The sequence below is a fragment of the Euprymna scolopes genome, chromosome 11 (genome assembly GCF_053919585.1).
Source record: "Euprymna scolopes isolate OS-2025 chromosome 11, ASM5391958v1, whole genome shotgun sequence".
NCBI classification, from domain to species: Eukaryota; Metazoa; Mollusca; class Cephalopoda; order Sepiida; family Sepiolidae; genus Euprymna; species Euprymna scolopes.
In genome coordinates, this window is record NC_136492.1 from 139,453,793 (window position 1) to 139,469,194 (window position 15,402).

A 15,402-nucleotide genomic window follows, 5' to 3' on the forward strand; every position below is an offset into this window, starting at 1 on the left:
GCACCGTCCTTCAACTGCTCCGGGTTCTTGCACTCCAACCCGAACTGCGCGAGGTGTTCTCTCACAAGGGTCGCGAGCACCACGTCTTCATTGACAAAAATGTCATCAATGTAAGCAGATGCTGCGCGCTGCGCGACTTATAACTTCTTCCTGAGATAGTACTTCGCTGACAATTGCTCTCATTATCAAGGGAGCCACATTCAAACCAAACCCCAGACGGGTCAGACAGTATTTTTTCCCATCGATTTCCACAGTCTGGTATGGCCACAGTGTCTCATGGACCCGGACTTGCAGGTATGCTCTTCTGAGGTCCAGTAGAGACACGTTAGCACCTTTTTGTCTCCACTCACGCTGCTTAGCCGCACAAACATCTGCGTTGGCCGTAAATGCGTCTACGTAATGATTTAGCTCCCGGTAGTCCATCACCGGGCGCACTTTGGCTTTGTTCTGCTGTATCACAGCCATCAGGGGAATTAGACCTTTGGGGGGTCCCAATTTATCCTCTGGGTATGGCACGAGCCAACCATTATCTATCCAGGTGTGGAGCTCCTGCGTGTATTCTTCACGAATTTCTGCTGGCACTGGGTACTCTGACACTCGATTATGCAGCCTTTCAGGGGGGTGGTCCACAGACCATTTCCACGATGCGGTCCACGTTCGGTTTTGATGGTCAAAGGTAGCAGTGAAATCTGGTTCATCGATAGAAATGGCTGCGCATTTAATACTTTTCCTGGCGCCCAGCCGCACTGATCCTGACAACGACACCTCCTAGAGCTTTTATGGCGTCAATCCCTAGAAGCAAGTCAAATCCCAGTGGCTTGCCATGCACCACCAACACATCGACTCTGGCAGACACACCTTCATCAGTGGATACAGAGACCGTTCCAATACCGCAGCACGCATGGGACATTCCACCAATTGTGTTAACATTTACGTTTGTTTTTCTCCAAGACCGGCACCGGTCTGCATGTAAAATTGTCCTGGAGCATCCTGTATCAATAAGCGCCAAACATCACGTCCTGTCAACATGGATGCTTATCACCGGGAGCGTCGTGTTCACATCTTGGTTGGGAAGGAGACTGGCGCTTATGCGTCCTCCCCTTGCTCGTTTCCCGAGCAGTTCCGAGCCCAGTGTTCCACGTTTTCAACAGTCCCTTGCAAGGTGGCCTTTAACACTGCATTTGAAACAGGTCACGTTAACAGGATTGTTCTGGGCCCTGTTGTTGGGTGAGCGTGCGGCCGCAACCACATCCTGATTTTGTTCGCCAGTCATCGTCAAAATTCTCGCTCTCAACATTAGCTCCCCCATGGTAAGGGCTTTGATGTTCGGCACCTGTTGAAGAGCCATTGAGATGGTGTCAGGGAATCCAGTGACAAAAATTAATTTTGTGAGTCTCTCTAAGCTTTCTCCTGTGAATCCGGCCAATCCAACCAACTGCCTGATTTTGTTGGCGTACACATCCACACATTCACCAGCCCATCTAACCATAGTTATTTTTCTATATGCTGCAAACGCGTCATCAGTAAATGCCTCCTTTAATCGAGCCTCAATCTGGTCTATTTTCTTTTGATCGTCCTCCTCTATTTCCATGTAGAGGGCAAGCGCATCGCCTTCCAGGTATAAAGGTAGCAGACTCGCTACATCATCCACCTGTTGAAGTTGTGCGACAAGTCTCACTTTTTTCAGCCACGCTACGTCTCCCTCGCCAGAGAACCGCTTGATAATATCACTGCTTATCCGCACCTTCGCCATATTCGGGCCGAAATAGCTTGAAACAAAAATGTAGTAGGCAAAAAAAAATAAATGTTCTGTCAGCAACAGTACAACTTCAAAATAGTCAATATCGCCCACCTCTAGAAGAGAGGGAATTCCTGTCCGTGATAACCGTGGTAAAAGAAGACACACTCCAATCGCCAGAAACACCCACACACACAATTTGCAGGACACTCCGACTCGTCTCTAGCCTCCTGCTTTTATAGTGGCCGGGAATTATCCATTTGCATAATCACATGAGAAAGAAACATGATTTTCCGAGAGTTGCATGGGGTAAATGCTAATAAAAACCCCCGGACGCCATCTTGGAATTCTCTTTTTCCCCCCAACCGGTGACACAACAGACGTACCCGAGGTAAGCTCTTTTTCCCCTCATTTTAGTTATTGCTACTTCTGCTACAATATATACCATACACTGGACAAAGCAGAGGAGAGTAGAGCGGTAACCCTAGATATATCTAAGGCTTTTGACAGGGTATGGCACGATAGTTTTCTCAGGAAAATCAGATCATATATGTAGTAGTAATTCTTCTGATGCACTCACCTCCAAAAGACAAAAAGTCTGTTCTGTTTGCTGTCAATACACAGGGGCTGAGAGAGGAAGAAGAGAAGGAAGAAGAAGCGGTAGACATGGTTGGTTTTATGGGAAAGAGGGTGAGACTAACTGTGAGAATTCCAGAGATTTGAGAGGAATAAAAGACCGAACTCGGACAGATAGGCAACTGTGCTTTTGCTCAAGCAGAGAAAACGGTGAGAGGAGAGAAAAGTCCCTTCCTAAAAAAAGGGTGAGAAAGAAAGTGAGGCTGCAAGACTCAGCAGATTTTAAGCTATTTCGGCTTACAAATGGCATGCAAAGCATTTGATATCCGTCTTATCCCTGAATTTCATGGCATCTCACCTGATCACACAGTGTCTGAATGGTTGGAACACGTGGAACTGGTGTGTGAAATGTGTGGGGTTGACAATATTGAGCGTGTTTTACCACTCAGGCTAAGAGGTGGCGTGCTGTCAGTATATCAGAGATTAGCCCATGACCAAAGGTTGGATTTGAAGTAAAACGAGCCCTCCTTGTGACTTTTGCACCGGACCCTTTTGTGACATATGACAAAATTGTATCTCGTCATTTGCACCCTGGGGAAACTGTCAACGAATACCTGGGTGACCTGCACGATCTTTCACAGTTAATAGAAGAAAACTCCTCTGATCAATGGCTCAGTTGCGCTTTCGTGTTAGGACTCCCCAGTTCTGTTAGGAAACAGTTGCAGGGATCACTCAGAATGGAATGGATGACCCAGGAGCAGATTCTTGTGAGTGCCCGCGTTCTTATGACGGAGGAAGCAGAAGTGAAGGAACCTGTCGCTGCAGCAATCAGGAGACGCAAAATTCTTCCTCATGTACCTATGGACCAACCTTCGACCCCTGACAAGCAGGATGCAGTTACAGTGCGGTGCCACAAGTGTGGAGGTCGCAATCACTTTGCCAGAGACTGCTGGTAGCCCGGGGGTAAAGCAGGCAGGGTGCTTCCAGAGATATACTGTTATCGATGCAAGAAACAAGGACATGTGGCATCAAGGTGTCCAGGAAACGAGGCAAGGGGCGAGAGGCCAGCACCACTTTCTCCCCATATAAACTAGAGGAGGTGCTCCCCATCATAAAGATAAAGATGGATGGGCTAGATAGGATAGTGTTTGTGTATTCTGGCTGCTCATCATGGGTTGTGAGTGGGTCGTTATGTCAACCCAAAATACGGAAGAATACCACAATTCTGATGGCAGTGTCTGCTAAGACATGGTGTTAGCAGCATCTGAAGACTGACGTACTGGGTGGTTGACACCAAACCATTTGACCTCCTTCTAGGGATGGACATCATAAAAAAAATTGGCGGCGTGCACATTGATAAGGGAGGCAATGCACATTTTGTTGGGACAGCTTTTGCTTTGGGTGTGACCATTCAGCTGGAACAACCCAACTTTCGCACGGAATTCAACCAACGCACCAAAACCTGGATCATCTCACGGAAGTGGTCTGGTGATCAGTCATCACAAAAATTATACAATCGAGTGCCAGAGTATAACATCCCAGTGAAAGCCTGCGGAGACTATGATGCTGAGCTACAGGATGATTGGTTCCTTGCCCAGAGAAGGAATTGGACCCCCAAATAGGGGTCCAATTATGACGGTCATTCAGCAAAACCAACAGAAGGTGAGGCCGGTGCTCGACTATTTTGAGTTGAATAAACATGTAGACCCATTCACGGCCCGTACAAACATATGCACCAAAAAATTGAGAGAATGGTGGCGGGCAGGATCAAATGTATCGGTGTTGGACCTTTGCAAAGCATACCTTCAAATACGTGTGCACAAATCACTGTGGCCATACCAAACAGTAATGATCAAAAGGCAGAGGTATCGTCTGACCCACATGGGGTTCGGCTCAATGTGACACCATCCATCATGCAAACCATTACTGATGCTATCCTGACGAAGGACAAGCATATACAGCAGGCAACAATCACTTATATTGACAATGTATATGTAGACGAATGTGTTGTACCTGCAGCATATGTGAAGGAGCATCTCAGCAACTTCAGATTTCTCAGCAAAGAACCAGAGAAACTGCAGGATGGGGTGCGAGTGCTTGGTTTGCAAGTCTGGAGAGAGGATAATAATGTTGGTGAAGAGGGAACGAGATTCCTGACAAAGCTCATGTTGTCAAATATATTTTCACTTTGTGGCAAGTTGGTTGGACACCTTCCCGTGGGTGGTTGGCTTTGTGTTTCTATGGTATTTATCAAAAGGAGAGCATCTGACATCACTACAAGGTGGTACGACAAAGTAAATGACGCCCTTCTCAACACCATGATTAAGGAGGTTCTCACCAGACTCCAAAAAGAAAATCCGGCACAAGGCAAATGGTGCGTCAAAGGCAAAGCTCTTGACATCTGGGTCAATGCAAGCTCTCTCGCTACCGATGTGTCATTGATATATATGATGGGACTGTGATGGAGGATGCATGCTGGTTATGTCCAGAAAAGGACTTCCAACATATCAACCTAGCAGAACTTGATGCTATCATTAAAGGAATGAACTTGGCAATCCTCTTAAGATGACCATCTTTCACTTATTCACCGATTCCGCATGTGTTCATAAATGGGTCTCGAATACTCTTACCGGCAGAGCCAGTGTACGGACTAAAGCTACGAGTGAGATGCTCATCCAATGGCGTCTTGATACAATAATGAAGTTGGTGAAGGAATATGCATTGTCAATGGATGTAGTTTTGGTCAAATCTAGCCAAAACAAGGCGGACCAATTGACAAAAGTGCCTCAGCGGTGGCTTGATGCGATTAAGAGGAACACCAAACCTGTGCAACCTTTCTGCACTGCATCTGTGAACTTGGGCAGGTTGGACCAGATCAAAATTGTCCACCAACAAAGCGGTTATCCTGGTGTGAAGCGGACACTCTACTTTGTGAAGTGAATTAACCCTGGGGTTTCCAAGGCCGCTGTGAGAACTGTCATCAAAGAATGCTAAGAGTAAGAGTCGATCGATCTGTAAACCATGCACTGGTCAAAGGGGACTTTAAATTTTGACCAAACATGGCATAGGATAGCGATGGATATCACTCATTACAATGGGGCCCATTTTTTGACCCTGATTGACTGTTTGGCGATGCATCACTCGGCACGATACAAAATGTATAATCAATCAACTAAAAACTCTTTTCTATGAACAAGGTTCGCCATTAGAGATTAGATAATGACACTGCCTTTTGGAGCAACTTGTTTAAAGCCTTCATGGACAAATGGAGAATCAGACTTCGATTACATATGTTCCCTCCGATAACAGCACCATCGAGCAATGTCATAGAAGCGTCAAAAGGATTGCAGCCAGGAAACAGTGTACCATACCGGAGGCAGTATATTGATACGTTACACCAAAGGATGACTTGTCCTCTGTGACAGCACCTACCAATATGGCCCGTCGGTACTGCATACAACTTAAAGGATTTGATGGAATAACAACACCGACAGACAATCAACAGCAAACTGTCAATAAAACGGGTGACTGGGTGTGGGTAAAAGCCGCATACGGACAATGTACTACAAAGTATTGAGTGGGACATATGAATACCAGTATGCAAAATGTATTGGTTGATGGAATGCCACGCCATGTGAGAGACCTGCAACCTATAGTAGGACCGGGCCCACCAATAGCCTGCTCTGACACACCTTTGAACAGAGGTAGTGAGAAATTCATGACCATTAATGAGACGCTGGATGAACGGACACCCAGTGTGGGTGAAGATGATGACTTAATCGATGCCATTCCAGATGAAGACACCGTAAGTGTTGGAACTATTCTTGGCGAAGACACAATGATTGTTCTGCCACGAAGAAGCACAAGACACAAAAGACCACCTCCGAGTGTTTCATGTGTGATCATAGGATCAGGGGGGAGTGTAGTAGTAATTGTTCTAATGCACTCACCTCCAAAAGACAGAAAGTCTGTTCTGTTTGCTGTCAACACACAGGGGCTGGGGGGGGGGATGAACGGGGAGAAGAAGAAGCGGTAGACATGGTTGGTTTTATGGGAAAGAGGGTGAGACTAACTGCGAGAATTCCAGAGATTTGAGAAGAATAAAAGACAAAAATTAGACGGATAAACGACTGCGCTTTTGCTCAAGCAGAGAAAACGGTGAGAGGAGAGAAACGTCCCTCCCTAAAGAAAGTTCTGGCTCAAGGTGAAAAAGAAAGTGAGGCTGAAGGATCCAGCAGATTTCAATATGGTATCACTGGATGAATACTTAACATAATTAAATTCTTCTTCAATAAGAGAATCCAAGTTGTCCTCGACAGTTGTACATCTACAATAAATAAATGCGGGTGTAACTCAGGGATCTATCCTTGGACCTTTCTTATTCCTAATATTCATAAATGACCTCTCTGATAAAATTGTCTCTAAGTTGGGTATATTTGCTAAATAACAGTCATGAGGGGAAAACAAATAAACACATATCTAAACCTAAGGAAATGACAGAAACACTAGAGGAAGACCTCTAATCTGTAGTAGAATGGTCACATTCAATGCTGCCATGACAAAGCTTGTTTCCTTTAATAATTACAAGAAACCTTCTCAACCACCATAGATATGGCTAAAGATAAATTAGCTGAAAGTATTTCTTTCAAACTCCTCACTTTAATGTTCACGGAGAACACGAGTTGGAATAGATACTTTGAGAGCATTGCCAGGACTGCTGCAAGGAAGGTGGGCTCTCTCTACCATGCTAGAAAGCTACTTACATCTGAAAGTATCCTGTACTTCTACAAGGCCACCATCTGCCCATGTATGGAGTGTTGTTCTCACATTTGGGCTAGTGCATCTGCTACTAGTCTCTCACAACTGGACAGGGTTCAAAAGAGTCATCAACCTGATAGGTCCTGAACTGTCATTTAAGTTTCAACCTCTGTCCCATCAACCTAATTTTGCATCACTCTACCTGTTCTACAAGTATTTTAATGGTGGATGCTTTGACAAACTACAAGTCCTTGTAACCCCTCAACGTAAATACCCTCCACAAACCCAACAAACAGCAAAATCCCACCCCTACACAGTACAGATCCCTAGATGTAAGAAAACCTTCTACTCTAATAGTTTCTTCCCCAGAACTGCTAAACTCTGGAACTCCATTCCAGGTTCCTGCTTTCCCAACTGTACTAAGATGCTGAAGTTCAAGTATAATGTGAACAGACATCTTGCTGCTCAACCCCCTACATAGTATCCCTGCAGCTTATATCCTCGATAGTAGCCCCTTACATCAAAATGGTAGTGTATTGTTTGGCGTGAAAATAGAATTTTTTTAAATAAATTTTTAAAAAAAATCAATTAATGATTTTCTTTTCCTTCCAGAAAATAATCACGTGTTCATAAAAGTCAGTAATCATAACTTTTTACCTTTTCTACAAGATTCTCTAATGAGCACTTGTTGCAAAAACCTTGACGTTCAAATGATTCCAATTACTTTTTCTTAAACATGCTAATAAATGTTGTTATCTCGAGTTCTTTATCAAATGTTATTGGCACTTGATGAGGAGTGTGGACCCATGCGCAAACGTTTGCTTTCCACGATCCGCTCCCTTAGACATGCTCAGAAGGTTTTCAAAATAAATTTAAATTTAAAATGAACAAATAAAATAAAAACAAGCACAAAATAAAAGCTTAAATGAAATTTACTCAAAGAAAAAAAAGTCAAAACAATGAAAGAACTGTAGTTGTAAAATGAAATAAAATAGCGCACAAAAAAAGTTAAAGAAATTTAGTTTAGATATAAGTCCGATATAAATTAGCTGTTGATTTCAATTTGTACTTTATGTAATTCAACGGTTAAATAGACCACTGAAAACCTTCTGCGCATGTCTGCTAAGGGAGCGGATCGTGGAAAGCAAACGTTTGCGCATCGGTCCACACTTCTCAAGGACCTTGTTATTTATGGCCCGGAGGTTTTTTTGGTTGGTTTATAGATGGAGAAGGGGTGAAGGAAATGAGGCCATAGAGGTCACAACAGAGAATACATTTAATTGACAACGTTTGAAGTATGTAGAATCTGACTCCATGCAATTAAGGACAGACAAATATTGAAGGTTGAGAACCGGTTTTATTTATTAATGACAGTTTTAATTAGAAGAGGTAAAGTGTTCGTAGGATGTTTGTAGGTGTGTTCGTAAGCGTACTTACCTTTTCGGACGATGGGGGTGGTAAGTGGGTGGCCGATCGTGCTACTGTCGGTGATATGTGTCCTGGCTTTTAACTTGAGAGCGGCGACTTCTTTCCTCAACAGCTAGCAGCACGGCGTCTTCGCCTCCTATGTTTTTCTCCTTTTCTTTCTTTGGTTTGTGTGAATTAGGCATTGTTTAGAATTGAAGGCGTTTTGGCCCATAACATGAGAGTGTAGTTGGCTTCAGTTCACTGGTGCCTTATTTCTTTTTCTTCTTCATCTCTTTAGGTCGGGTGGGAGAATCCGGCCGTGCGTTCACTGACGCAGCAGGGTGAATCTCCTCTCTCTCCTTTTTGGTCTTCTCATTTTATAGTGACTGTGATATTTTAGGCTTTTATTTTAGGCGCGGAGCTCTGCCATTGGTTGATAATTCTTTTGTGGTTATCTTATTTTTTTCTTCCCAAGCGGAAGCGATGCGTGGAGCCATGTGCAAACGACGATTTTTTATTTTCTCTCATGGTGGATGCATTAACATCAGATTGGCTGCCAATTCTCATCATGTTCCCACATATTTTTCCGAAGTTTCACGCTTTTTAAATTTATATATATATGTGGATGTGACTCAGTAGAACCTTTCTATAAATTGGAGATCTCATCATATTTATCTTTAACAGTCCCAGTGATAGCACTTTTGACTTATAGATGTCCTTGCATCTGCAACTATGATCTCTAATATCGATGGATTCTGATTACAAATTGGTTATCATGGCGAGCCACATTTCCCACATGTTCAATACAGTTTAACAGTAAAATCGCTAAAAATCAAAAGTTTTGATTTTCTTGGTTTAAAAAAAAACTACGTGATCGATTTCCATAATTTTTAGAATATGACATCTTCGTTCTGTAACAAGTACGTACAATGTAGTAGTCAATGCACGTACTTGTTACAGAATCCAATTTTAGCGTTGCAAATTCCAGAGAATTTTTAAGGGTTTGCTAAACAAATTATTTTGCGCTAAATAGTATTTTTTTTAACAAAAAAAAAAAAAATAAAAAAATAACCATTGTAAGATTAGAACAAAATATCGAAGCCGGTGATTTTGTTTACTTTATCGCCATCATCTAAATTGATAATAAAAATGTCCGCTTCTTGTCTTCTTCATAAAATCATCTTTTAATCTTATTAGTCAATCTTTTTCTTCAAGGGTGATCTGCCCTTTCTTTTTTTTTGCGGGGGGGGGGGGTTCACTTTATTTAAAATAAAGTAAAACAAACGAGAAAATTATTAAAGGATTTAGTTTTTTTTCTTCAATTTGCATTAATATTACGCTTTTCTCGAAACTTATCTTACCGAATCCGTATAAATGTAAAATAAATGTTTAATAATGTTTGTTTTATTTTATTTTGTTCAAATCTTGATTAATAATTTTTTTCGTTTGTTTTATTTTATTTTAAATAAAAGGAAAATTCCACAACCACCCCCACCCCCAATTGAAGGAAAAAAAACAAATCCTGTTTAATAATTTTTTCGGGTTTGTATTACTGTACATATAGATTCGAAAAAGTTGTCAAAAAAACAAATATATAACAAATAAATGTTATCAAAGGCAAGATAAGTTACTTTTCTACCAAACTGGATATATTTTTCGTGTTTTTATTCAATGTAACATATTTATTAAGCTCGAAAAGCATACAGTGTTTACCGATGTATTGGAAAATTCAAAATGGCGCCCGACTCTCTCTTTAACAAGATAAGTTCGGGAAAAGGTGATATAAATAATAAACTAGACAAAATACTGTTAGAAATTCGCTCAATATATGTTACCGTGACATAAGTTGACATATATTCGGTGGTTTTTTAATAGTATTTTGTCTGGTTCATTAGTTATAACACCTTCCGAACTTACCGTGTTATAGAGAGAGTTGGGCGCCATTTTGAATTTTTCAATACATCAGTAAACACTGCATGTTTTTCGAGCTGAATAAATATGTTACATTGAATAAAAACACGAAAAATATATCCAGTTTGGTAGAAAAGTAACTTATCTTGCTTTGATAACATTTATTTGTTATATATTTGTTTTTTTGACAACTTTTCCGAATCTATGTGTACAGTAATACAAACCCGCAATTAATTTTATTCAAATTTTCTGAAGAAACTATTCATTTATTTACAAAATAAAAAAATAAATTGCAATAAAATAATTATTATAAATAAATATTATTTGTATTTTATTTATATATATATATATATATATATATATATATATATATATATATCAAATAAATACATAAATAAAATACAATTCGAGGGAGAATTATGTATCATCTTTCTGAAAAAATTACAGGATTTGGGAAAGTACATGATTTCCTAGAAAATTATGAATTTATCTTTTCTTATAAAAAAATTTGGTACTTTTGCCACTGTACTAAAAACAATAACGTTATTATTTTGAAAGCCATTCTTAACCTGGGGAGGGTATTTGTTAACTGTTCTTGTGCTCCCACCTAAACAAACAAAAAAAAAAAAGATATCGTGAAACTTGAATTTAACCTGAAAAAAAAAAATTGAAACAAATTTTTTTTTTTTAAGCACGGTGGCAAAAGTGTACAAGCACCAAAAATTTGAATTTAACGTTTTAATGATTCATTTAAGTAAATGAGACCCATTTCACTCTCAATAATTAATGTGACTGAAATAGGAAATATGCAAGTCAATTTTAAGACGGCAATAAATAAATACAAATCTAAAAAAAAAAAAAAATTTTTGATCAGTTCATAAAATAAATTCACCATTTCATGTAAAAATATTAAATATATTCAATTTCTCCATCTATCTCCCCCCCCCACCATTTTAACCAACAAATTTTTAATATAAATGTGGAAATTAAAATGCAAATGCCAAAAGTAATTAACGATTAAACAAATAAAACTGAAACATACCAAATCAGTTTTTCTTGTAACTTATTACGGATGGAGGAAGTTGCGTTTAAAATTACTTCTTTCAATTCTTTTAAATGGCAGACGATAACAAGATTGGCAAATTCCGTTGTTTTTACGGAATTATTGACTCGCATCAATTTTTTAATAAAATAATGTAATAATGATTAGTATTTTAAATACAATATTACAGAATCATTTAATAAAAATCTAATTTAATTTTGATAAAATATTTTGTTAATATTTCCGTAAATTCACCGGAATTCACCGATGATAACTTTGAAAGAGATTTACATTCTTGCTTTATTTTTTTTTAATATAAATACTAACAATTTATTTAATTTAACTTTATGAGCTGTGTTTATATTTTTATATTAAAAAGACAACTGGATTTTTAAAAACTTTTGGTACTAGTGCAGAATTTGAACCAGACATAACAAACTGGCCGCTCGGCTTGGCTCGGAACAGACGTCATCCGTCGGTTTTAGCCGAGCGTTGCCGATTATCAAAGCGCCACAGCGGTATTCAAGGGATTTTTTTTTTTTTTTTTACATAGGCATCACCACATTATCAAGGCCAAGAGGCCACTCAAGGATAAGGGTTAAAGAGTGTACAGTAGAAATTGGACAATATAGTAATCATTAGTAATGAAAATTTGGTAAATTTGATAACTTATATGGAACGGCTCATCAAGAACTTATTTACGATAGATTTGAAGACAACCATATTGTAGTCAGCCGGAAAGCAGGAAAACGGAAGACAATTCCACAGGCGTGCAGTTCTAAGAAAGAAGCTTTGTTTATGGAATCTACGTTTAGGTTTAGGCACAGATAAAGAGTGGGGGAAATTATTGATAGTGTTTACAGCTAGACGAGTGTTTCTTGTGAAAGTTTGGCGAGGGGGGACCATAGATTGAAGCTCAGTCGAACACTTTCCATGAAAATAACGATACATCAGAGACAAACTCGCAACATCTCTTCTGTGAGATAGAGGTTGCAAGGAAGAGAAAAGGATATCTCCTACGAGGCTACGAAGTCTATTTTGAACTCTATCAAGGCAGGCCAAGTCCTTTCTAGCAGCTCCTGCCCAGATGTGGCAACAGTATTCCATCCTTGGACGTACCTGGCTCTTATATAGATAGAGAATAGCATCAGCAGTGAGATATCTACTGGATCGATAGAAAGATCCCACCATTTTTCCAGCGGTCTTGGCAACAGATTTGATGTACGTGTTCCATTTAAGATCAGGAGTAATGGTCAAGCCAAGAAGCTTGTCAAAACTTGAGGCCTCCTGAAGACGAGAGCCATTCATTTCAATTGATGCCAGATGTGGATCAGAATGTTGATGATGTAAAGAGAGAAGCTTGGTTTTAGATGCATTAAAAGTAACCAGCCACTCCTTACCCCATTGTACTACGTGCTCAAGATCAGAGGAGAGAGAATTGGAGAGAACTTGGTCGTTTACTGTCTTAGATGTGCTACCATAAATGGTAGTGTCGTCAGCATAGATGTCTACAAATGATGTAAGGATGTGATTTGGAAGATCATTAATATAGATCAGGAAAAGAGTTGGGCCCAGGATGGATCCCTGAGGGACACCGGCATTAATACTGTGAGCTTCTGATTTTTGCCCCTCAACTACTACTCTTATGAACCTATCAGAAAGAAATGATTTAATAATTGAGAAGACATTTCCAGCAATACCATAGCTAGAGATCTTATGAAGTAAACCTTTATGCCATACCCAATCAAAGGCTTTAGATATGTCAAGAGCAATTGCCCTAGAAAGGTTGCCTCCGTCGAGAGATTTGCTAATCCTATGAGATATAACTGTAAGGACATCTGCTGTAGATTTAGCAGAACGGAAATCATATTATGTGTCACTAAGAAGGTTATTTTTGCTGAGATGGTTGATTACTTCTGTATTTAACACCGATTCCAGCAACTTACTCATGACGCACAGGAGACTTATTGGCCTGTACTGAGAGGGGGATGAGCGATCACCTGAATTCTTAAATACAGGGCATACTGATGAAATTTTCCAGGGAGATGGGAAACTATTCTCCTTAAGACAACGTTTAAACAGTTTTGTAAGTATGAGTGCTAGTTCATGTTGAAGTTTTTTGAGTACTATAATTGGAATACCGTCAGGGCCAGTTGCTTTACTCGAATCAAGGTTTTTGATTAGCTTGGCAACATCACGTACAGATATACGTATATCACATAGCGTGTTTTCTGATACAAGAGGAAATATTGGGGGTTGGCAGCCTTGATCGCAAAGGGTAGAATTAGCTGCAAAGTTCTTGACAAAGAGTTTGGCTTTGTCTGATGCTGACGAGATTACCTCAGGTCCATTGATAATAGTTGGGATGGAGCACACGCTTCTGTTCAGGATTCTGTTTGCTATTTGCCAAAACTGGTGAGAACCAAGCTGCTGCTCAGCTACTTTGGACTTAACAGATTGAGCATACAACTCTCTTGCATTCTTTATTACTTTCTTACAATGGTTGCTGGCAGTCCTGAAAGCGGCTTTAGTTTTCATACATCTATTACGATGGAAACAGTGGAAAAAGTGATTTCTGTGCGCAATGGCAGCAGCACATTCTGGAGAGAACCATGGCTGGCTGTTAGGTTTTTGCTGAAACTTTTTCGAGGGTATGAAACGGTCAATACCTACAATTAACCATTCCGTCAGGTCTAATACTATAGAGGACACATCCTTTTTAAACATGGAATGCAGAGGTAGATCAGATATAAATGTACGGAAACTATCCCAGTCAGCCTTAGTGTATTGATATACTGTACGATGGAGAGGTACGTCTGGGGACTTATTACATTTCATTTTTATCTTAATTGATACAACAGAGTGGTCGGAAGATCCAAGAGGCGACAGAACAGAAACTGACCATAGTTCAGGGCAAGTTGTGAGAAAAAGGTCTAGTAGGCTCACATCATTTTCGGGCACACGAGTGGGTTCCTGAACAATCTGAGTGAGGTCATAGGCAATGGAGAAAATATATATATATACGAAAGAAAACATTCAAATATAATAAAATCACCAGAATATATATATATATATATATATATATATATATATATATATATATATATATATATATACATACTCAGGGTTTTTTTATTCAAAAGTAATGGACTAGTGAATTCAACGAGGTTATTAGATAGTGCTCAATAAAAAGAGCTGATAATACTTGTTTATTGTTATATAAACATACTCACATCCCGCTGCTACAAACAGCCACTTGTTTCAATCAAACAACAGATATCATCAGGCAGCGACTTGACTATTCAAATGTTCAATGAATAAATCATGAATCTGTTGTTTGATTGAAACAAGTGGCTGTTTGTAGCAGCGGGATGTGAGCATGTTTATATAACAATAAACAAGTATATATATATATATATATATATATATATATATATATATATATATATATTATTTAGATTATTCATAAACTACATTTAACATCCACTGACGATGATACATACGAGCTTTAAAAGGCGGACCATTAAAAGATACATCTGCCTTACTTTTTAAAAATGCTAGTTTTATTTTTGGTGTTTTTAAAAAAAACACTGTTCGAACATGTTTTCCCTTACATATACACACCCACATATACGCACACATACGCGCACAAGTACACGCACATGCAAAACGTCACTTCTTTTAAAGTGAAAGCCAGACATGCGCAGTCAGAACACTGACCCCAGTATAAAAGTCAACAAAACCTGTCAACTTTCCTTTTTTTGCGTCTGGACCAGCGTTCGACCTGTTTAGTTGACGAACTGACCGCATGTTCCAACGTCACTTTCCCTGCTACTGTAATGTGGGGCAAGCGCAAGCACACTTAATACGCTTTCCCTCTCCATGAACGGGATTGACTTACTCTCTCTATCTCCCCTTCGCTTTGGCCCATCGACACAGACATGTGCGCGACTTTCTACTGAGTTTAACC

The 15,402-nt window shown here is 39.7% G+C and overlaps 1 protein-coding gene across 1 annotated transcript in view; it reads right to left on the reverse strand.

Annotated features, from left to right (window-relative positions):
- The window catches only part of LOC145288248 (uncharacterized), a 600,777-nt gene extending 589,158 nt beyond the window's left edge, over positions 1–11,619 (reverse strand). Inside the window, exon 1 of the mRNA XM_080136286.1 lies at positions 11,433–11,619. The gene's annotated coding sequence lies outside the window, so the exon portion shown is untranslated. The remainder of the gene's footprint in view (positions 1–11,432) is intronic.
- Between the last annotated feature and the right edge of the window lie 3,783 nt (positions 11,620–15,402).